Source organism: Lissotriton helveticus, chromosome 1_1 (genome assembly GCF_964261635.1).
Source record: "Lissotriton helveticus chromosome 1_1, aLisHel1.1, whole genome shotgun sequence".
NCBI lineage: Eukaryota > Metazoa > Chordata > Amphibia > Caudata > Salamandridae > Lissotriton > Lissotriton helveticus.
In genome coordinates this window covers 744455598-744479655 of record NC_136057.1, presented here as the reverse complement: position 1 = coordinate 744479655, position 24058 = coordinate 744455598, and the positions used below count along the sequence as shown (strand labels likewise).

At 43.5% G+C, this 24058-nt stretch overlaps 1 protein-coding gene and 1 long non-coding RNA gene across 3 annotated transcripts in view; one reads left to right on the top strand and one right to left on the bottom strand.

Annotated features, from left to right (window-relative positions):
- The window catches only part of LOC144770724 (uncharacterized), a 29870-nt gene extending 19455 nt beyond the window's left edge, over positions 1-10415 (bottom strand). The window contains exon 1 of the long non-coding RNA XR_013598993.1: positions 10325-10415. This is a non-coding gene — a long non-coding RNA (uncharacterized LOC144770724). The remainder of the gene's footprint in view (positions 1-10324) is intronic.
- The window catches only part of TMEM117 (transmembrane protein 117), a 2403846-nt gene continuing 2387603 nt past the window's right edge, over positions 7816-24058 (top strand). For both annotated transcript variants that reach the window (XM_078655442.1, XM_078655429.1), the window contains exon 1: positions 7816-9372. The gene's annotated coding sequence lies outside the window, so the exon portion shown is untranslated. The remainder of the gene's footprint in view (positions 9373-24058) is intronic.

Sequence of the window (24058 nt, the reverse complement as noted above, 5' to 3'; positions counted from 1 at the left end):
AGTTTTCAATGCCCTCCTGAATAGAGAATAGGAGGCGGTGAGATGGAGATCGAGGGGAAGAGCGTTCCAGAAGCGCGGGGCTTACGAGGCGAATCTCAATCCCCCATGCTTCTTACGCTTGAAGGAGCTAGTAGACAACAGGTTTGAACCTGAGGATCGGAGAGCCCGAGACGGAGTATAGTGGTGGATGCAAGAGGCTATAAAAGCTGGGCCTTGAAGAGAAAGGGCTTTGTGAATCCAACAGCCCACTTTAAAAAGGCTGCGCTGGCCCACAGGGAGCCAATGAAGGCTCTTAAGGAGAGGCTTAGTATCACTAGACTTTGGCTGTCCGAAGATGAGTCTCGCTGCTTGGTTCTGAATAAGTTGGAGTTGGTGGGATTGGTAAGCAGGAATACCGGTATACAATGAATTTGCATAGTCAATCCGAGATATAACTAATCCCAGAGTGACTTGGACAAGGGCATTATGGGAATGGAATCTGCTAAAGTTCCGGATCAAGAGGATATCAGAAGTACAAGATTTAGTGACAGCAGTTTTAGGTAGAGAAAAGGAAATAAAAAAGTTATCCGACCAGGCACATGGGGAGATCTGAAGATTTGACAGATCCAGATTTAGCGACCAAACCTGGTCCAATATATGACCCTTGACATGAGTGGCTCCATTGATGTGCTGAGTGAAGTTAAGACCAGTTAACAAATCCGTAAACTCCATTGAGGGTGCACTTTCGTGCTGAGCATGGGGCCAATAGTTGAAATCCCCTATAATGTTGGATACTTGTAAAGTGCACTGTTACTCTACCCGAGTGTCCTGGCGCTGTAGACCGCTGGGGAACCCGTCCTGGTTTTCCCTGTGAGATGGTCCCTTTCTGGGTATCTCCAGGGTGAAACCAGGCATCCCCGGCGTCTGTGGGGGGCCGTTGTAGAGATGAGGCAAGCTTAATGCCCAGAGTTGCCGAGTGTGATCCCTGGTTAGAGTAGGCACTGAGGCGAGAATTATCGAGTCCGTTGACCCTGGTCCAAGACCCTGCCGCGTCTGGAATTGAACCCTGGTCCCGGGCCGTTCTCTGCTTACAGGTCTGCCGCCTCTAACCAGTGAGCCACACCTCTCCACTATAATAAGAATTTTAGCATGATTTATCGCCAGCTCGGTCGCCATGCTACCGAATAGGTGGAAAAAATTCGGTAACTGGCGGGGTGGCCGATAAAAAAGGGCAAATGTTAGGGAAGACTGTCGGAATCGAGTTTGAATAGTAAAAAGTCAACCGAGGGGATTAAAGACATTGTGATGGAATTGGCTTTGTAGGTATGGGAAATAATGGCAGCAACTCCGCCCCCCACTTTCCCCTTAGGCCTATTTGCCTGGAGAATGTAATAGTTATCAGGGATAGCGGCCAAGATATCTGGAGTAGACTCGTATGTAAGCCAAGTTTCGGATAGCAGCAGTGTATCTGGTTTAACGGCGTCTAAGAGACAAAAAATCTCAAGCTGGTGTTTAACCAGCGAGCGGGTGTTCAGGTACCAGATAGATAGATAGTCATGGTCCTTACTATGACACCTGTGGGAGGGAGTAGGCTGGGGAATATCGGGGTCAGTGCGGGGAGTGGCGAGAGCGGGACCCATAGAAAGGGACGAGGGAAAGTATGTTGGTTGCAATATTCCGTTATTCTCAAGGGTGCAGAGAAGATGTTTAGAGATGGGCTCATTACCTTGGAGGGATATAAGCTCCTCTGCTGTGTAGGACTGGGAGATACAACTGTACTTTCTATATATCTGCATCAGCCTCTCATAGAGTGTATGCACTAACTTTTTTTGGCTCCTGTTTAGCCCTCATGCTTTTTGCTCAATCCACTGCCGTCTCTGGCACCCACCGCTTCAAAAGTTCTATCATTTATTTGTTTTTCTACATAACAAGAGCACTCAGACCATTATTTAAAAAACACACACTTGGAGGTTTGTTGACCAAGTGACAGCCGCTTTACATTCAGCCAAAAACACATTCACAGGAACAACTGTTGTGTGTTTCTTGCATGGCTTATTGTAGTGTTCCCTATGTTAGCCTAATTGTGCCCTTTGTAGGCTGTTTTCTCTTTTGCACACGTTATTATATAAACACGCTTGTTTTTGTGCCACGTTGTACTTTAACACGGAACCAGCATGTGTTTTTGTGTTCTGTTCATTTCCTGTGATTTATTCTGAACACCACAGACAAGGTCAAACAACAATGCCCCTTGTTATTCTCTTTGGTCAGGCACTAGCACCTAGACACAACCCAAGAACACAGCTGCTGTTTGTGAGCACACATATCTTGTCACATAACTGAGCACAAGAGGATAAGTAAACAGTGGGCGAGGGTTCTGAGACAAGATTGATACGTCAACTTCGAAATGTAGAACATCCATCAGTGTATGCTAAGGTACAAGGTCCACCACTAATCCCAGAGATCTATTTTTTTTTAAACAAACTTTATTGATTTTCTCCAGTATCGGCACAGGTGAAATAAATGCTCAAAATATTGATTTCAACATAGCATGAGCATATATATGTAAAAGATAATGGCAACGCTCGCAAAAAAAACATAACCCATCATAACCTTGTATTACAATAGTAGTCCCATCCCCTCTGGTACCCAGTAGAACGGTTGTCATCTTAACAGAACATCTCTTCTCGTCATGTTGTATAATAATTGTACAATTTCCTGGATAATTATCTAGTCAGTAGTATACATTTTATTTACTCCCCTCCCCTACCCCTGCAGACGGGCCTCCACAAACTCATATCAGTTCCGATTAGAAAAGAAATGGCCTAGGACCTGGGTTAAGCACACTAATAGGGCGTGTGTAAATTCTGGATAGTAGGAGTCCACATATACATCGGGCATTTGGAAATAATGGAAGCCCTTACCCTAGAGACTGTCCAACCTAGGATATTAAGACTGATGTCTGTTCTTTGGATAGGGCTTAGTGGTGGAATAAAGTGCCTCATATGGTGACCTATGGCTTAAGAGTGTCAGATGTTTTAAAGGTTTCCAACAATTGATCCCAGCTCATTGCGATTGGTTCCTTTCTTAGGCCTCTTTTCTACTCTCTACAGATTTCCACACTATCTGCTAGTCCCCACCTTTCCACGTCCTCTTTCCAACTGAGTAGTGTGGGGGATCTTGGGGATTTCCACCTTCTAGTAATACCACGTTTGGCAAGGAGTAAAGCTAAATCCACAAATCTGGCTTGTGCTTTAAGTTCTTTACGTCTCTTGTATAGTCCCAGTTTACTTGCCTCTACTTTATACCATAATCCCAGAGATCTTTGCCATCAAATCATTTAGTTTTGGTAGAAGGGGAGAGGGGTTTAGGTACTCTGTTTTATAACCTGACAGGGTTTTTTAAGGTAATGGTTTATTGACCATGCGTACAGTATTTTTTGTATGCATTTGTTTCCTAATTGTGGCTCAAATACTACATTTTAGAGCGCAATAGTTTAAATAAATATTCTAAATGTCATTGGTTATCTTATTGTGGTTGAGTACGAGTGAGAGAGTGAAAGGGTGTTTCATCTTACTGCGATCCCTCAGAGGGTCGAGAGTGTTGTGTTCTGGAGTGTCAATTCACTTGCTTCTCTGGTAAGGTTAAGAGGGCAAATGAGGCACTATTGCTAGTTGGACTCGGGTTCATAGGTATTGAGGTGGTATGGTGACTCAGTCCCTACATGCCGATATGCAATGATACCAACCATGTTCTTTTCCTGAGCAGAATACCTGCAACCAGTGTTAGAAGTGGGCGGGAACGGAAGGGCACGGCGTGCCCCTACTTCTAAAAATGATGCTAGTCCGTTCCCCTACTTTTGGTTTTGAAAGACCGTACCGGGACTGTAGGAAGAGCCATACTTTAAAATGACACTTTTTTTTCCCCATGAGTGGTGCAACGTGAATATTGACGAAGGTCGGGCGCGTGGTGCAACGTGAATATTGACAAAGGTCCCTGCAGTGCGCCCGACATCCTCCCCTTCCCTGCTGTGTCTAGGGGCCTGCAAAGTGAGACTGAAAGGGCTATTGCGAAGGTAGCGCGATCGCGGCTACCTCTGATGGCCCTGCGGCTGCCGTGAGCCTGTGATTCACACCTCATTTGTGAGAACACTGCCTGCCTGCCCCCACTGTGACCTGTGACAATGGTCACATCAGGATTCTCTGGTGTCAAGCAGACTGACGGACGCCACCTGGGGGACTTCGTGACTTGCTATAAATCTGCTCTCCAGCCAGCCACTGAAAAGCTGACCCAGCCCCACCAGCCTCTCCTGGAAATTACTCTCCGTGCCTGCCCAGAGGTCCCCGACCCCTCCTTTACAGCTCTGCCATTTTCTCTGAACCGGGGCCTGCACGAGGAGCCTGGACTGCCTCTGAAGCTGAACTCCACAAACATCAAGTAAGTGAGGGGAATAAAATACCTGGTGCATTTTGTTTAATAAACAGAAAATGTCAATTTTCTTATCTGCTGTTTTTTTATGTTATTTTTTTTCAAAGTGTAGTGCCCTGCTCAGAAGTGAGTGCAGTTGGCGGCACCACCCATGCCAGGCTCACTGCGGGCATTTAAAATTCATACATGTCAATAGGTCCGATTTGGGCGGGAGACGCCCAACCTTTAAAGCCAAAACCAGCTTTATTTCTGCTGAATGCGGCCTCTGCTTCTGCAGAAGTTAATAGGGGAAATTCATTGTTCCGGTTATTTTAAACAAATCTCCCTCTTTACTCTTCTAAAATGTTGGCATTTTGCTCCACCGAAGGGCATCTATCCCGATCTGCCACTGCTCTCTGTGCTGCTGGTAGGGGCCCGACACTGCTGTCCCTGCCTATCTCAATCCAGACGTGCAGCTTAACCTGCAATTACAGTACTGAGGCTCTGCTGATGCCCTTCAAGTCTTTTTTATGCCCGCTCGCCCTATGTGCCCCCTGGGCAGTTTGCAGTCTACGGATGATATGCCAGGAAGTGAGGGTCGTGAGGGAGGGCTGGATCCGGGTATACTAGAAGCAGGGTAATGAGAAATGCCAGGAAGTGAGGGGGGCTATGGGAGGACAGGATGTGAGTATGCTAGAAGCAGGGTAATGAGTGATGCCAGGAAGTGAGGGGAGGCCAGGATGTGGGTATGCAAGAAGCAGGGTAATGAGTGATGCCAGGAAGTGAGGGGGAGCGAGGGGAGGCCAGGATGTGGGTATGCTAGAAGCAGGGTAAGGAGTGATGCCAGGAAGTGAGGGGGAGCGAGGGGAGGCCAGGATGTGGGTATGCTAGAAGCAGGGTAATGAGTGATGCCAGGAAGTGAGGGGGAGCGAGGGGAGGCCAGGATGTGGGTATGCTAGAAACAGGGTAATGAGCGTTGCCAGGAAGTGAGGGTTGCGAGGGAGGGCCGGGCCTGAGTATAATAGAAGCAGGGTAATGATATGCCAGGAAGTGAGGGGGAGCGAAGGGAGTGCTGGATGTAAGTATGCTAGAAGAAGGTTAATTCCGGAGAGCATGGGTGGCGAGGGAGGGTTCAATGTGGGGACGCTAGAAGCAGGGTAATAAGCGATGCGAGGAAGTGAGGGTGAACAAGTGGGTATGCTAGAAGCAAGGTAATGGGTGATACCAGGAGGTTTGGGTGGCGAGGGAGGGCTGGATCCAGGTATACCAGAAGTAGGGTAGTGAGTGATGCCATGAAGTGAGGGGGAGCGAGGGAAGGACAGGATGTGGGTATGTTAGAACAAGTTTAATGAGTGTTGCCAGGAAGTGTGGGTTGCGAGGGAGGGCTGGGTCTGGGTATGCTAGAAGCAGGGTAATGATATGCTAGGAAGTGAGGGGGAGCAAGGGGAGTGCTGGGTGTAGGTATGCTAGAAGCAGGGTAATTCCAGAGAGCCTGGGTGGCGAGGAAGGGTTCAATGTGGGGACGCTAGAAACAGGGTAATGAGCGATGTGAGGGTGAACAATTGGGTATGCTAGAAGCAAGTTAATGGGTGATACCAGGAAGTTTGGGTGGGGAGGGTGGGCTGGAGTTAGGTACGCTAAATATAGGGTAATGAGCGATGCCGGGAGGTAAGGTTGAGGGTATTGCAGTATCTGGGTATGCTAGAAGTTGGGTAATGAGGGATTCCAGGATACAGAGGGGTGAAGAAAGGGCTGAATCTTGGTATGAAGAAGCATGGTAATGAGTGGTGCTAGGAAGTAAGGGTGGAAAGAGGAGAAATGAACCATGTAAGCTAGAAGCTAGGGGAATGAATGATTCTAGGAAGTGGGGGTTCCGAAGGGAGGGCGAGATCCAACTATGGCTAGACCTAGGGTAATGAACGATCTTGGGCAGTAAGGGTGGCGAGAGGAGGGTGGGACCTGGGTGTTCTAGAGTAGGGCAATAATAAGCAGTGCAAGGAGGTAGAGGACGAGGGAAGGGCTGAACATATCTATGCTAGAAGCAGGGTAATGATGTCTAAAAAGTAAGGGTAGTGAGGGGATGGTTGGATCTGGGTATGCTAGAAGTAAGGTAATTTGGGATACCTTGAAGTAAGGTTAGCAAATAGGGTTTAACTCTAGTAATGCTATAAGCAAGGTAACTAGCAATGCCAGGAAGTAGCAATGGCACCAGAAGGGCTGAATCACTCCTAGAACTAAGGTAAAGAGCAATGCCAGGAAGTAAGGGTGGTCAGAGGAAGGCTGTACCTGGGTATTCTCCAAGTTTTGTAGTGAGTGATTTCAGAAACTAAGCAGGACGAGATGAAGGCTAGATCTAAGTTTGGTAGAAGCATGGCAATAAACTATAACATGAAGTAATGGGGGTAAGGGAAGAGATGAAGCTGGGTATGCTAGAAGCAAGGTAATGAGTGCCAGGAAGTAAGGGTGGTGATGGGAGGGCTGTATTTGGGTATGCTAGATGCATGGTAATGAGCAGTGCTAGAAAGTGAGGATGGTGAGGGGAGAGCTGGCTCCTGACATCCTAAAAGTAAAGTAATTAGTGTTGCCTTAAATAGGGGTGGCAACAGAATGGTTTGATCCTGGGCTGCTAGAAGTAGGGTAAAGGACAATGCCAGGAAGTAAGGTGACAGGAAGGATATACCCTGTATGCAAGGAGTTGGGTAGTTAGCGAAGCCAGAACCTAAGGGTGACGAGATGAGGGTTGGATCTAAGTATGGTAGAAGCATACTAACGACTATGCCAGGGGCTAAGGGTGCAAGGGTAGGGCTGAACCTGGCTATGCCAGAAGCAGGATTTTGTTCAATGCCAGGAAGTGAGAGTGGGCAAAAGCAAAGCTGGATCTGGGTATGTTAGAAGCGGAGTAATGTGCGATGGCAGGAATTAAAATTGGCGAGGGCTAGATCTGGGTTTGCTGGAATCAGGGTTAAGAGTGAGGCCAAGATGTAGGTTGGCAAGAGGAGGGCTCAACCCTGCTATGCCAGAAGTACGGTAATGAGTGATGCCAGGGAGTAACGGTGGCAAAGAGAGGACAGAACATGGGTATGTATAAAGCAGGGTATTGATTGATGCCAGAATGACGGTGGGAAGGGGAGGCTCGATCTGGGTATGTTTTGCTATTTTTAGCCACACCTCCGACTCCGCCCACTAATCCAATCCTCTGCTTATTCCCACCCCCTGAGTCTCCGCCCACAGTTCCCCTACTTTTTTGTCCCCATTTCGACCACTGCCTGCAACACAACAATCTCTAACAATGTGTTCAAATCCACCCAAAGCACTTTCAAAATAGTCACGTCTTTCAACTTTTGTGTATCATTTATCCATTTTCTCTCTGAGTTTAGGAAAAGTTGTCACAAAGGCATAAAGATAAGACCTGTCCAAAGTCACATGCCCATATGCTCCCTCATGTACTATTCAAAAAGGAAATTCTATCACACCCATTTTTATTTCAGGCTCAATCGTAACCATCCTTACTTCTTTTTCAGAATCAACCTTTTTCTTTATATAGACAGCCCTTTTCTTTTACTTTTTTTGTATTTTCTCGAATCCCTCCATTTCTTTATGCAGTCACTCAGTTCTTTGATATGTTCTCGCAGAGTCATTAGACCCACTTTCCTCACTTTGTTTTCAATTAAATTCATTCTAACATTTTGATGCTATATTCTCGTTTTGTATATATCAGTGTCATATTCTTCTGCCAGTTCTACAAGCCTGTCGTGCTTCATATATAAACCCAACTGATTCCCTGAACAGATATCTCCATTCATTTGTATTGTTAAATCAGGGCAGAATAGTAGATATCACCATGAGATGAACAGAGCTGTTAACCTTAAATAACATTTGTTTTTGTGAACGTATGTACTGCATTGTGTATCCTTTTAAAAAATAGTTCTAAAGATTGGACGTTGAAACGTGTGATTTCGATGTTACTATTGCAAGCCTGGGCTCGAAAATATCTTCTTGCGTGCAAAGAAACGTTGGATAAAACAAATGAATGCGGGTGGAATATGTCGCACTTGACTCGGGGTCACTTAGAGGGCACGGCTGCTGCTAAAGTTTGCACAGTCACCTCGTGGACATCGAACATCACGGAGCCCCTCTTGGCCATGGACAAAGCGATATCAGGACAAAGCGTTATCAGGTGTGTTCGTCCAACTCAAACCAACTAAGGCTTCCACTACCAGCATGCACTGTTTTGCTACGGGAAAATAGAAGGATTGGTGCATGTTTGGATCACTCAGTGCGACTGAAAACCCCTTCTTCATTCAGTCCACTATAAACTGAAAGCCGGTGCTGTTCTCCATCCACCGTTTAAGGAATTTTCTTTGCATTCTGGTACATGTAGTTAGCCTTTTCTGTTCTAAATTCACTGCAAGCTCCGAGAAGTTGCTAATGTTGTGTTGATTTGAGATTCCTGCTGTGCACAGTTGTTTTGACCCAAATCGCTTCTTCCCGACCTCTTGTATGCGTTATGAGCCTGGTCATAGAGAGGTCGGGTTCCTCACAGTGAAACAGGAGGTGCTGTGCAGAGCCGTCGCCCTCGCGGCGCGGAGCAGGGGGGCCTGTCCCCGTATCTGGTAGTAGCTCTTTCAACCTGTCCTATTCTGTTCCCGCAAATCACGTGGCGCGCCTCCCTAATGGAAATGTCTCTCATCCCCTCGGAGCTGTAGGTCGCCGGCACGCAGCTCTGGCCGCGCGCGCCCGTCCCAAGTTGCACCGTGGCGCAGGGGCGCCGAGAGAGCGCGAGGCTCCCACAGCGCGCGGCCGGGCCCGGGATCTGCAGGCAGTGCACCGCCCAGCCCCCTGCTCCGAGCCCGGGAGGGAGGCTGCGGTCCAGCATGCCACCGGCTGTGCGTGGTATTAATAGCAGCGGGCTTTATCCATCCTCCCGAAGCCTTCTCCCGAGAGGACTCCAGACTGCAGCGTAAATAGCATAGTAGCGCCCAAGACCCGGTGAGTACATCCCATTCAGCTTTCATATGCAGGAAAGGGAGGGATGCTGTGCAGTGGAACGCGGCTGCTTGTAGCCTTATTGCTAATGTAGGCGATACATTATTATACATTGCTGTGATTCAGCCACGTGATTGGGGTTTTTGGAGAGCTCTCTCGTATCTCTCGCGTTGCGTAAGCAGAAGCTTATAACGGCAGTAACCTGATACTTCTTGCAGGGTGATTTAGGAGAATAGCAGGTAAAACGTGCCGAACCGTTTATTAACCCGTAAATAGCCGTTACACAGTTTCCCGCTGAACCCCAGTTATACTTCCGTATCACCGAAACCATCTTAAGGACTTTGTCGTCCACAGACTGTTTAACAACAACAATATATCTAGCTAGCTAACAGAGGCGTCATGCCAGCAGCGTGTGCTCTTTTACTGCTTTGAAATCGGTGGCACAAACGTGCCACGCGGCCCTGGCCCCGTTGTCTTTTACTTGTGAAGAAAATCTCAAGAACGCATGCACTGTAGCGCATCTGACATTGCCGTGCCTGAAAACTTTACCAGGTGACCCAGTAAGGGCCTCCATTTATTTAACATATCCAAGTGAAATACTCTTCTACTGTATGGTATCCGACAGCACTGCTGGGCATGATAACACTGCATGTAGCTACGGTGGGTCAGAGGGTACCTAAACTTTGAATGCCTTCTCCAGCGTTGCAGAACAAGTGGGCAAAACAGTCCATATATATATATATATATATATATATATATATATATATATATATATATATCTTTAATACTTTATTGGAATCTTTAGTACAGGGCAGTCAAAGAATTCAGTTAGACACGGTGTAGTTTAATTCGTAAAAAATGATGCGGTATACTTAAGTTACATTTATTGCAAAAAAGTTGCTTACTGTAGAAACAATCCCTTAACAATTTAATTAATGTCCACCCCAAAACAAACCTGTCATTCCAAACGCATTGTTACACCTCTCTGTCCCTTTTTTCTCCCAGTGAATCATGTACCCGGTTGTACATCTTTGGCTCCATCTCAATGGCTTCTGGCTGAACAGTTTGCAGTGCCCTCAAGAGTTTTAGCATCAGTTCTTCCACCACCACCTGTGTTTGATGTCAAAACATAGGTGGACATCTGCTGTTCTTCACTATCATTTATTGTGTCAACACAGACCTCTTGTTTGTGCTTGCATTGTGACGAGATTAAGTATTGTTGACACAAGGCATGGTCAATAAGAAAGGACGTGTATGTAGTACTAGAAAGTCCTGTCCTTTGCTTAGCCTTGTGGGATTTGCGGGCTTGTAGGCCCCAAACAGACATTTTGAACAGTACAAAAATGGGTAACAAAGGAGATCCGGGCACATGCATAGCTCCAACTCACATTAATCTGACTTCTCATGCACTCGTTAACTTCCAATCCCTCTTCATCTATGTGCTGTCACGGAGGAAGGTCGTGCCACCTTGCTCTCCCACTTCACTACTGGTCAGTTTGGCGGATGCTTCTCACTGAGCAGCAGCTTCTGAAGAACTGCTGTGGGTATCAGAATTCTTAGGGCTCCTTACCAGCTTCTCTATTGTGAATACATTTTGGGGGGCATTTTTATTAGCTGTGCCTTACTTTATTTTCAGTGAGCCTTCAGACCGCATGTGTGCCATAAGGTCTTGCATTTGGCTTTTCCAGTGTGCTTTTATCACCATTTCCATGGCTTAAGGTTACTCGCTTAGGAAGCTTGACACATAACTATGAGCAGAAGGACTGCACGTCGACTCACTGGTTTCCTGACTCTAGGTGCTCTCTTTGTTCCTTCCTCGGAGTTGTTTCCAAGGGCCTCTGAAGTTTATTACACTGGTTCATCAACTAGGGGTGCCATAATAGGACTCTGCACACCACAGGTTTCTTTACAGCACCTTTTCTTGCCCCTAGGTCCTCTGCTTTTTCCTAGTCGACCATGGGATGATTCAACCTGTGGGTCTCTGCACACTTTTTATTGCACCACTTATTTCTCCGGGACCCAGATGGTCTTCGGCTCCATGAGTCTCAGTACCTTTTTGCTGTTTTTTAAATTTTGTTTTTTTACCAGAACTTACTTTAAAGTAAGGCTCCCGTGCGAGCCTGGCCGCGTTGCAAATATCTTTAAAATGTGTAAATATCGTTTTTGCTCGCAACCTTTTTGCTTGCCCTCAAAGTAACTTCCATCCCAAGGAACTTTGTTTTTCATGCACTGGAACTGACCAGAGCTTGCCATGCCTATATGTGGACATTGCTAGGCTTCACACTAAGTGCCCTATTAAGCTTGGTATATAGTAGGGGTATGGAGGGCCCAATGGTGTAAGGAACCCTCTTGGGGACTTCAAGGGCAAACTCATGCAGACAAGCTGAGGGGATTTCACCTTTATGTATAGAAAACTGTCTCCCCACACCATAGAGGTGGGCGTTATGCTTCTGGAGGGGCTGCACGCCCCCAATAGCTGGTGCTTAGAAGTCGAACCAGTAATAATAATGTCTTTGCATTTTGTTTTTATCTTATCACATTTGCTGTGCAATCAAAGACAAAGGTCCAATGTTAGGTTATGTCTTCAGACATGGAGACTGATGTGTATTTTTCTTTCTCTGACTGCAAAGTTAGAGGATTCTGTGTTTTATTAATCACGATGCATTATATAAAAACCTTTATATGATAAAAAAAAGTACACGTTGCAAGTGTAAAAACAAATAGAAGATACAAAAGCACGCACGAGTCACATGACATCGCTACAATTGTCCTTAATGGTGCCACACATGCAAGAACAAAAGTGTCAGTGCATAGAACGTGCAAATGGAGGGGGGGGGGGGGCATTTAGGAATTAGTTCTTCAGGTAGGTTATGCACCAACTTTGAAATGCTTCTCAGCAATGATGATACATTTTACCAGGCAAGCTTTTACTTGGGCACTCTGGCCTTGCAAACATAATAGCAGGGCTTGTCGGCATGTTCTTACTCCATTAGCGTTAAAAAGGTTACGTAAAAGCGTTCTGCTTGCAGATTGCAAAGTAGGACATATGCACAGTATAAGCAAAATATGTTTTCCGGCCCCTGACAGATCCTGCATGATGGTGAGCTAGGTTCTAGGGCCCACAGCGGCATCGCACCTCTCGTTGATGAGAGGCCGAATCGTAGCGCTAAAAATCTGGATTTGTACAAACCTCTGATAGATCCAAAAAACATAGCTCTGTGGAGTTGGCAATTTGTATGTATTGATGCATAGCCATGAGTGTTTCTGCTTTTTGAGTGTTTCTGCTTTTTGAAGTGTTCCTTGTCTTGCGCCCACAATAATAGCTTTGTCTGTTTGTTCACTGCGAGTTCAAAAGCATTATGGGGTAAGTATGCCTCCCAAAGATGATGAGAGTTCAGCGCTTTTAAGGCCTCGCTTCTCGAATGGGCCAAACAGTACGTTTTTGACTGTTATCCTGAATCTTTTACCAGGTTAATGCTTTCAATGTATTATGGGGGCCCATTGTTAAGGATGGCAGGTACTTGAGAAGTATGCTTTGCTGTATTAGCCCTTGCTCTTGTAATCCACATTCTAAGCATATTTGTGCCGGTGACGTGGTCTGTGACAGGGGAAATATGGGTCAAAATACCTTGCTTTGGGCGTTGTTCAGAAATAGAAGTCTTGCTGGGAAATAGGGACTGTGAAAGGAAAGGATGTATGCTGTCAATTTTTTATAACATAATAATATTTAAATACCTGTAAATAAAATGTAAAAAGATTTCAAAATATAGCAGCAGTTAGGAAAGCATAAATGAAGCACATTTCTTTTTGTAAATCTGAAGTGTGATGGAAACAAAGGTCTTAATAGGAGCAAAACAAATCAAGGAACTTTATGTGGTGATGCACAAATGATACATGTTCAGCAAAACCCGATTTCACAAACATAGGGGCTCATTAGGATGGCGGACGGACTTGTGTCCGTCCGCCACCCTAGAGGAGGAGGGACCGTCCGCAGGGGCAGCGGCGGTCCCTCCGTGCTAATTAGGATGTGACCGCCACCCTGGCGGTCACATCCTGTATTTTTATCATTGCGACGGGTGCTGCTTGAAGCAGCACCCGCCGCAATGTTAAAAAAGTAAGTTGTGCATTTGCATGCACAAAGCGGCAGGCACCTCGCGGTGCCTGCCGCTTTGTGCAGGCAAATGCAGGGGGGTACCATAGGTACCCCCCATGTGCACCCCCACCCCCCTTCACCCCTGGGGGCCCGCAACGGGCCCCCAAACACAAATCCGTATGCCTTTACACGGCGGAAATGCCGCCGTGTAAAGGCATCTTTCCGCTGTCATCCTAATATGGCTGGCGGTGTCTGATAGACACCGCCAGCCATGTTAATGCTTTTCCGCCGCGGGCGCAATCCGCCCGTGGCGGAAAGGCGGCGGACAGATAGGAAGACCCACCAGCCATCCTAATATGGCGGTGGGTCTTGCAAGGCTCCCCGGCGGATTTCCCGCATCCTCCGGGCCGGCGGTGGCTTCCGCCGGCCCGGTGGATGCGGGAAATCCGCCATCATAATCGGCCCCATAGTTTGTGTGTCATATAGTTTTATCAGTATAACTACATGTTTGTGTCAGTGAAGTGCCCACTTCGATGGAAAATGTGCTGTTTGTAAATGACAGTGCGCTACTACACCATGGTTTAGTGATATATTTATAGATGTGTGTTTCAAAATGCACCATTAACTACATTCCACATCCTTACCAGGCTATTCATTGTGTTTATTCCGCCACATCTTGCTTGTCTGGTCTTTGAATGTTACAATTTTGTGAATGAAACTGATCTTTGGGAACACTCCTGTATTTTTGATGAAGGATGTCTCCTAATCACAGGGGACAGTATTTTCAGCTTGTAGGACAGTTCATGCTTGCTTTCTCCTGGATAATGAGAAGTGAATCTTTTGGTGGTGTCATCCACAATGCAAATAGCTCCTTCTTGGACCATCCCTTGAAATGTTATCCACTTGTTGGCTTGCTCATCACATGCCTTTCCTGGTTTTGGATAGATGTTAAGCACAGGGAACGTGTACCTATTACTACTCTGTCATGGGGGCTGAGCTTCATTGACTTGATTGGTTTACCCCTCACTTTGCCATGATGCATTGTCAGTGGGTACAAATTAGAGAATGTATACATTCTTGTAATATAGGAGTCTCCCGCTGCACACACAAGGCCCACCTCTGCTTTCCGTAGGCATTACCCCATATTTCACGCTCATTTATCTTTGTGCCTGGCAGATATGTTAGGGTTTCAAACTTGAGGTGGGATCTCTACTCAAGTAAACACAATGAGGCCATGGGTCCAGACTGAGTGGCTGAGTAGAAGGTGGATTTAGGAAAACCAAGCTTTACGTCGGGGGTATCCCTTGTCAGAATGGTTCCCCTCTCACACCATCGGTATCATGCTTCATTATAGGGGTGCCTCCTTGCGTCAAAAAGCAATGAGCTGGGGTATGCAGCTGACCACCATTAGAGACAACCACATGTGCTAGATAAACATGTATCAGCCATCAGGCTTTCATCAGGATCAGTTAGTGTTCATCTACTGCAAACTCATGTGAAACCAAGCCTGTATTTCTTTCGTCTTTTTCTTTGTCTTGGGTTCCATCGGTGAGATCTACTGGACACGGCCACCCTGGTTCAGTACAAGATACTGAGGCACCTTCACACATTCTTTAGTTGCACACTTTCACATGAGTTTGCAGTAGCTGTACACTAACTGATCCTGATAAAAGACTGATGGCAGAAACATATTGATCGAGCACATGTGGTTGTCTCTAATGGTGGTCAGCCGTATACCCAAGCTCAATGCTTTTTAATCCTGTTGCTAGGTGGCTTAATAAAGTTTATTGTTAGCTAGCCTTGCAGGCAGTTTTAAATCCACTATCACTTCATTTTAGCACTGCACACCTTTTCGTTATTTGTTCACACACCTAGCTCACATAGGGTTTTATTACACCCAGCTGCCGATTCAAAACATCCCTGAGCTCCTCCCTCGTAGCGAGGGGGGTTGTAGCCCGCATTATACCTAGGTTCTGACGCAAGGAGGCACCCCTATGACGAAGCATGACACCGATGGTGTGTGAGGGGAACTGTCCTAACAAGGGATACCCCAGACGCAAAGCTTGGTTTTCCTAAATCCCCCTTCTACTCAGCCACTCAGTCTGGACCCGAGGGCTTGTTGTGTTTAGAGGTTGTTAAATGGGGAATGTGCTCAAGCAGGTTCTTAAATCTCCTCCAGGCCATCTTTGTGTGTGCACCGGGATCTTTACTCACCCTGCTAGAATCTTATATGGCATTCTGATATCTTGTAATGAGCCTTTTTGAGTGGTTTTACTTTCTAACAGAGGCCACTCACTCTTCAAATCAAGGCACCCTTCCTTAAAGATGGTGTGTAGTGCTTTGGAAGGCAAGATTTTCTAAGATGCACAAGAAACTTGCAAGAATGCTTTTTTTTCTCACATGGTAAAAACCTCATGTATTTCAGATTTTGAGAGGTGCAGGTCTTCCCAATTTACCTTTCTTCCTCGTGTGGATGCCCTCCTGGCTAACACCACATGCACCAGTACACTATTGTGACCAAGAAATTGTGAAAGACTCTCATTATGGTGAGGCGATGACGGAACACTCTAATAAATCCACTGGGAGGAATTACCCTAGGCTTTTTTATCTAGAGGCTTGCATGGCGGAGCCCTACCATCTTACTTAGGGAAGCTTGTAGGAAGGATCTCCCTCTCTTTCCTTGGGTTAGGGATCGTTTGATCCCTTGGATCATGGCATGCATTCCAACTTTAAGTATGTAGCTTCCCAGCAGCAGGACAGTACTGCCTAGGAAGAAGGGTGTTAATTCCCGAGGGAAAAGCTCATTGAACTTATCTGTCAAGCATGCCAAATAGAAGCCAGCACAAAAGATAAAACATTTCCTGGATGCTGTTTTTTCGTATAGAAAAGAACCCTGTGAGGACAGATGATGGTTATATTTATTCCTCTCTGTAGGAGGTTCAGGAATTTCCCCATGGGCTAATCTTTGCATCTTTAATTGGATTTCTCGTTATGTACATTTTACTAGTGATTTTATTAATTAAAGTGGTCTACCAGTTTTATGGGGCCAAAATATTGACCATAGTCCTTTGATTGGTAGTTATAGCTAACTTCTCTTCTCAAGAGTTAATGCCTCTTAGATAGATTTCTGTTTTCTGTTGCAAGCCTAATCCCAGTTTTGTGGCTCCTTCTTTAATGCCAACAGGGAGCATAGCATCTCACTTTGCTGGCCTAAGCCTTTTTGGTTTTGGTTGTGACTGGTTTCCCCAACTACTCCCATTAGTGCATTCTCCTCATGCACTGAAGCCCTTAAAAAGCTTTCTGTCAGCCTCTGTGGCTCAGGTATGATAGGTGGAAGATTCACTGTTAAACTAGTGTATCTTTAAGAGACTTCTGGCTTAATGTTGATATGCAGTATAGGAAGTCTTCAATGGGATAACTGTCATTAAATTGGTTTGTTTGTTGTTATGACTCTAACTTTGTTAAGCTACATGAAATTGAATCTTAGAGTAGAGTGAGTTAAAACTACTGCAAAAATTTGTCTGACAAAACATGGAGGTTGTGTTATCTTATGTAATTTATGTTTCCATTAAATGCTGATAGTTCTGACCCATCTAAGCTTTCACTATTCAGTAACAATCACTTTGAAAATACCCCCAAATGCATTGGATTATAATTACTCTTCTGGTGACAATTTCCAAATAGTTTGAAGCACTAGTAGGATCTATTGGTCTTCTGATTGAAGGCCAACCTTGTGGAGTGATTGACAAACTATTCTGCTTCTCATTGCACAAACACTAACTAGGAGACAATACAATTAAAGTGCATATTGTGGAATTAAAAATAAATCCAAGGAGGCTTGCAACACACAGCATAAAACATATATCTGATAGACACACAGAAGTGTGTAAAACAACTGAAATTAGGAGAGGTAGACTTAAACTAAATAAGCGGATTAGAACCCAATTAAAAAAAGATCCCCCACATTTTTTTTTTTTTAAGTGAAAACATCCAGACATCTTTTAAGGAAGCTCAGATTATAAATTCAAGAGCTGAAAGCCGTAACAATATGATACTCCGTGAGTGAGATAACAAGTCATAAAATAGTAAGCATTTTTGGAAGTTATGTAAGTTATATCCAACATAACTATAATGTTAAAATAAAAACAAACCCAGTGTCGCTATCTGAAAAATAATAGACTTCTTGTTCCACGCATTTTACTCCTCAACTTTCAACTTGATAGAAGCAAAAGATATGCCTATAGATCAGACTAAACTGGGCCTTTACATTTAATATTGATCTCCAGGAAAAAATAAGGATCATTAAGAAGGGTAGAGATACAAAAGCTGAAAGTTACAATAGCATCCCTATAATGTTTCTAAAACAAGACACCGAATTCTGTGGCAGGATACTAACCCTACTATTTACATCATTGTTAGATCTGGCATCCTTGCCGTGGTTTCCCCCGTCCGTTTGCCTCTACCTCCTGTATTTTTTGACTGTGTGCTGGATTTTGTTTTTGATAGTTTAGGTACGTTGGCCACTTTGCCAATGCTGATCAGTGCCAAAGTGCAAGTGCTCCCTATGTAAATTGTAATTCTGATTTGGTTCTCCAGGATTGGCATATTTGATTTACTGTTAAGTCCCCACTAAAGTGCACTGTGTGTGCCCACTAAAGTGCACTGTGTGTGCGCCCAGCAACTATAAATCAAATGCTAAAAGTGGGCCTGCAGCACTGATTGTGCCACCCACACAAGTAGCCTTTCAAATGTATCCCAGACATGCCACTGCAGTGAATGTGTGCACAGTTTTTAACTGCCATGTTGACCTGGCAAGTGCACCTACCTGACAGGCCAACACCTTCCCTTTTCCTACATGGACGCCCAAGTTAACCACAATGGCCTGAGTGCAGTGTATGTGAAAGGTAAGGCATGTACTGGTGTGCTTTACATGTCCTGATAGTAAAAAACTCTCAATTTCAGTTTTCACTATTGCAAGTAATAGCTCTCCCATAAGCTATCATTGGAGCTGCCATGTAACAATTTGCAAGTGTAACTTTCAATTGATAACAGCTAGAGATTTGGAGTTTGGGCTCCCTGAGCTCAGAATGTAATGGCACATCTTTTAGTAAAGGTTGTTTTCACATTGTGTTTGAAAATGCCACTTTTAGAAAGAGGTCATTTTCTTGTTTAATCATCCTGTGCCTCTGCCTGCCTGTGGAATCAGTATATGGTTTAGACTGACAAGGGCTTGTTTTTGCATTCACTCCAGACACTCACACAAAGGAAGCTGAGGTGTGCACTGCATATGCTGATGAGTCTTCCTGGTCTAGAGTGTTAGGAGGAGTTGTCACTAAATAGGCTGTGGCTGCCCTGCGCAATGCTGTCTCCAACCCCTGTGGTGTGGTTGGACCAAGAAGGACAGAACTTGTTTTTACTGAACAAGAGAGACTTTCTTACATAGACTTCAAAGGGAAAAAGGATAAAAGTATTAGACCTAAACCCCCAGACTTTTAGATAACTTCTGGACTAATAGGACGCTGACAAGAAGAAGAGCCGAAGAGCTCTGCCAGGAGGAGTACTGCCCCTTTGCTGTGTGTTGCTTTGCTGGGTTGGCCTGCAGTTGCTGCTTCTGTCTGTGGACAGGGAAAAGGACCAAATCTTTGCCTTGCTATGGTATCCTGCTTAAGAAGATTCTCCAAGGAATTGAAGTAGAGCTTGCCTCCTGTTAAGAAGTCTCAGGGGTACAAACACTTCACCTGCAGCATCCTTGAACTCCACTTCTGGGAGTTCTGACCTGCCTTTTGGTGCCAAATCCAGTTCTGTACCCTTTGAGGTTGTTCCTGCTGCGATGATCTACAAAGAAATTAAGAAACCAACAAAATTGACGTTTCACTTTTCTTGTGGATGTATTTTCCAATGCAGCATTGCCATTCAGGAAAAAATCCTGACGCACAGCCCCATGAGGCTGAAGAATTCAACGCAGCACCTGCCAGTGACCCAAAGGACTGCCGCACGGCAAAATCAGCACACCGGGTTTCTGAAGTTGAGACTACCGCCCTGACTCTAACGCAGTCACTTTTGTGCGGCTAAAAGAAACGACACATCGTGGGAACGTGGCTAAAGAAATCGATGCAGCAGCTGTTTGCTGTGCCCGCATCGACTTCCAGCACATTCCAGGTCTCTACACATCACACCTGTGCTCCACGCATCTCCGATGCAGCACCCACAGACCAGAACCGTCTTAAAATTGACAAATTACTTCCCCCTACAGTCCAGATAAGACACATCACTTCTACTGCGTGCAGCAGACCTGTTACAAAGCCTCCCCAAGGACTCAGCAATTGACTCATCGCTGTGTTTTCCAAATTTACCTCTGCGGCTGTTTTGCCTTGTGGATTGTTACTCATTTGAGGTACTTTAAGTAAAATCACACATCCATAGATTTCTATGAACAGAATTGCTTGAAACCTTTTAAAAGTCATATTTTGAGTTGTGTAGGTTGGTTCTTTGTCATTTTGGTCTTGTTTGGTTTAGATAAACAAACTTTATTTTTTTAAACTGGTGTGGTGTCCATTTGTAGTGTTCTCACTGTGTTACTGTGTGTTATATACAAATACTTTACACATTGCGTTTGAGATAGGCCTGATTGCTCATGCCAAGCTACCAAGGGGGCAATCAGGGGTTATCTTAGGTGTGTAGTTCCCTTATCCTGACTAGAAGGAAGGGTCCCTACTTGGACATGGTGCATACCATTGCCAACTAGAGACCATTTTTAACAATCATGCTTTATACATAGTATTGTCCTTGACATCTGAAAAAGCAGCATAGGTATTCCAATTTATATGAAATAAATCAGAACTAAGAAATTATAAGCAAATAGCATTCTTAGATGTGATGGGTAAAATATACGTGGCCATCCTTCTTGAATACTCCAAGAGTATATAGATAAAGAAAAAAAGTTTCCAGTGGAGCAGTCGGATTAAGACAAAATCGTGCTGTGCTTTTCATAATTGCAACTGTAAATTAATTTATGAGGAGTACATGGTAAAGAAAAAACAGTTTATTGACTTTACCATGGCATTTGATAGGGTCAATAGACAAATTATTTACAAATTATTAAGTATCCTAATTTTATATTATGCTGAGACCCGGACACAAGTTCCACAGGGATCTCTCTCAAAAAATCATGACATCAAACTGATTAACAAATGGTGCTTTCTAGTCTCTCTTTTATTTCAACTGTATATTAATTCCTGCTGTATTATCCTCTTGTAATAAATTTCCACCGATAATTGGTAAAAATCAAAATTGATTTAATACTATATGCTGATGATGCCATGATCCTTGCACAAACTCCAATTATACTTAAACGTTGATTAAAAAGTCTGTACAAATATGCTCAAGACCATGTCTTAAAACTTCACAGGGCAAAATCTAATCTCAAGAATTTACAGCAAACCTTTCACCCAGGAGACTTTAAATCAGTTTTAGGGACTAGAAAAAGTAGAAAAGGTTTATCATATAAATATCTAAGGGTCAAATGGACATATAACCTATACTTTCACCTTTGTATTCCGTGCCTAAAGGCCAGTGCCAGGTAACAGGTATTCATGTAGTTTATCAAACCCCGGATAACAGCATTTGGGATATACACTCATGTATATCCCACCTACATTGCTTTATGGGATTTAATGCATTTCCTAGAACAATGTTTTTGATTAAGTGAAACGGAAGTTCTTAGAGTGTGTAAATATAAGCAAACATATTTTAAATGCAGCTAATTATTTTGGTATTAACATTGATCAGAAGGTAATTTCTTTGACAAAAAGCTTTCTTACAGGCCTAATAAAAAATGTACTTTAAATATAAGTTTTTCGAAAAGACATGGAGGCTTGTTTACCATCCCACTTCTCTCAATTCCTTTTGAATTTGCCTCAAGTGAAAAGGACACAACACTGCTTAACTTTTGTCAAGAAATGAAAGGGCTCGTTTTTATTTTAAAGAAGACCTTAATAGCATGATGCTGAAGACCTGGATTTTCAATTAACCAATCTACCATAGGTAAGGTGAGACTCGCACACCTTCTCAGGACCAGGATACCCTCGCTGGTGATAGTGCTCTTTACAATTATAACAAGAACAGATGTCCTTGGGCTCCATTCAGACATCTCAAAATGGAACAAGTCTAGGAAGAGGGAGGCCTAAATAGGATGACTATTCAAGATCTGAAACATTATATTTGTGGGCCCCGTGCAATAGAAGATCAATATTTGCTTCCTTAAGCTTAATAAGTTGCTAAATGTAAGTGATGCACTATGTTTGAGGCATAATCCAAAAATTCCAACAGATGTTTACATAGTTTTAAAAACTGTAAAAGTCTTGGTATAATTACTGTGTAAACTGTACTTATTTTACAATTTTTAAAAAAGTTTTGTGGCTTCATTACATATGAAAGATTGATTGCATGTTAATGAAGGAACAATTTTCTAATGAAGATGTAGGAGGAAAAATTACCAGGGATAGTTTTATATTTATAGAATCTGAAAACTCCTCTTTAATGTTGATCTGTTAGAGTAAAACAAGTATGTTCAAGTTGTGATACATTTTGATAATGCTGGTAGGGTTGTAAAATAAATGCCTTTTGTAGTCTTATCAAGTCTTCCTAAAAGATTTTGAAAAGGCATGGATTGCTTTAATGTTTCAATGTTTAATTTTACAAACTGAAATATAATTGCACTGAATATAACTGCTAAATTAGCTGTAGAGAGAGGGGAATATGATTCAGATTAAGAAAAGGTAATTCATAGCTTTTATCTACTTTCCAGTATCCATTTGACTTTGAGAGTAGATCCAGATCCTATAGTCACAGTGAACACGTCTCTTTCTCAAAAAATATTTTTGTGAAACAACTTGCACTCCTGCAGTTATAAATCAAACTCATTTTCTTTACCCGGTATTCATGATGAAATGACTAATCTATTCAGGATTCCTCTTGAATGTTTCATGTTAGTTAATCTGTTTTCCTACATTGTAAAATTTCTAATACTTTTTGAGCTGTGATTTGCTATTATTAGGTTTAGCCTAGAGACCACTTTAGTTATATCACCAGGGTCATATTGTACCAATTGATAAAAATGGGTATATCTATACATATACGTATATAAGCCAAAGGCAGAGTACTTTGCAAATTTTACCAAGACCCTAAAATTGCAGAATAGGATCATATTAGACATTACCAATCATGCATATTTTATAGTACATGTTTACGTTTGGGCAGTTATCTTGAAAAAGCTGTTCTCTTCAATGTGTGACAAATGATGGGCTTTGACTGGAATTAGAATATTTAGGGTTACTTTTAATGAATAAACTATTAATAAAAGAATTGCCACTGATGTGGGCTGGAGGCTTTATGCAGTTCTGTGGTTTCAGCATTTGCAAGGTAATTATGTATATGGCATCAGGCATACTTTGTACTGGTACTTTACGTCCACCCATGCAGTTCTTCTTTATTGAAAAATCCAGAAATTATATATCTTTTCAATGCCCATCTCTAAAGGCCCGGGGTGGAGGGTAGGGCGCTTAGGATTGCAATGATGGTTCCTATGATGCGGAATTAGGACTAAAAGTAACAATTTCTCTGTACCATAGATTCTTCATTGGTAAACCTAAACGCATGAATAGAGTAGAAAGTTTTAAAGCTGATTAGTGGCTTTTGACCTTTGCCAGAAGAAACACAATTATTGCAATCATTCTGTAAATGTATATATGTGTAATAAACACCATTAATATATTCATGCAAAAAATTATAATACAAATATGTATTTATGTAATGTATATTGTTCAAATACTTGAAGTTTATTTTTTTGTATCAAGGCAATACTGTCTAGCGTAATATCTCGGACATCCAAATGGAGCCCACAGTCCTTCATCACTCTGCTTCGCTAATACATATACTGCATATACTACAATAGTCACACACACAACAAACACATGGACAGGATTAGGTGACAAAGCAGGCTATAATCTTTTGGCAATTGGTGAGACACTCTCAGCCAGTGATAAATAACACTTTTTCTGCGAGTGAGTCAAAGAACTTACTATTTACAGAATAGTGAAGGGAGACATTTAAATGAGAATTATTTCTGTGTCAACTCCCCTTGTGCAATGTACAGACCCTGTACCAAGGTTAGGACACTCCAGACTCTGCTTAAGAGGGTTGTCCAATGCTTGGCACACAGCACCTAGGGCTCTTACTGTTTAATTGATGTATACACTTGGAATCATATGCTTAAGCTGTCTTTCTCTGATATGGAGCACTATGTATAATGTTGTTCTTTTCTGCAGCTTACATTCTCTGACTACTTGCTAACTCAGGAAGCCATCTCCCACTATACTTCTAAACCATGCATGAAAAATTACCCTTGATTTATTATCGCTTGATTCCTCTCCATTCTTTCTTCTTCTTACCTTCCATCCTCTGCATGCCTTCTATTTCTCAGTATTGCCTCCTCTCTCTCTCATCCATTTCTGCCTCAGTCCTCCCTAATGTAATTCTGCAATTAACTGATACCTCATTTCATAGATCACAACCTCTCCTTTTTAACCCCTTGCCTGC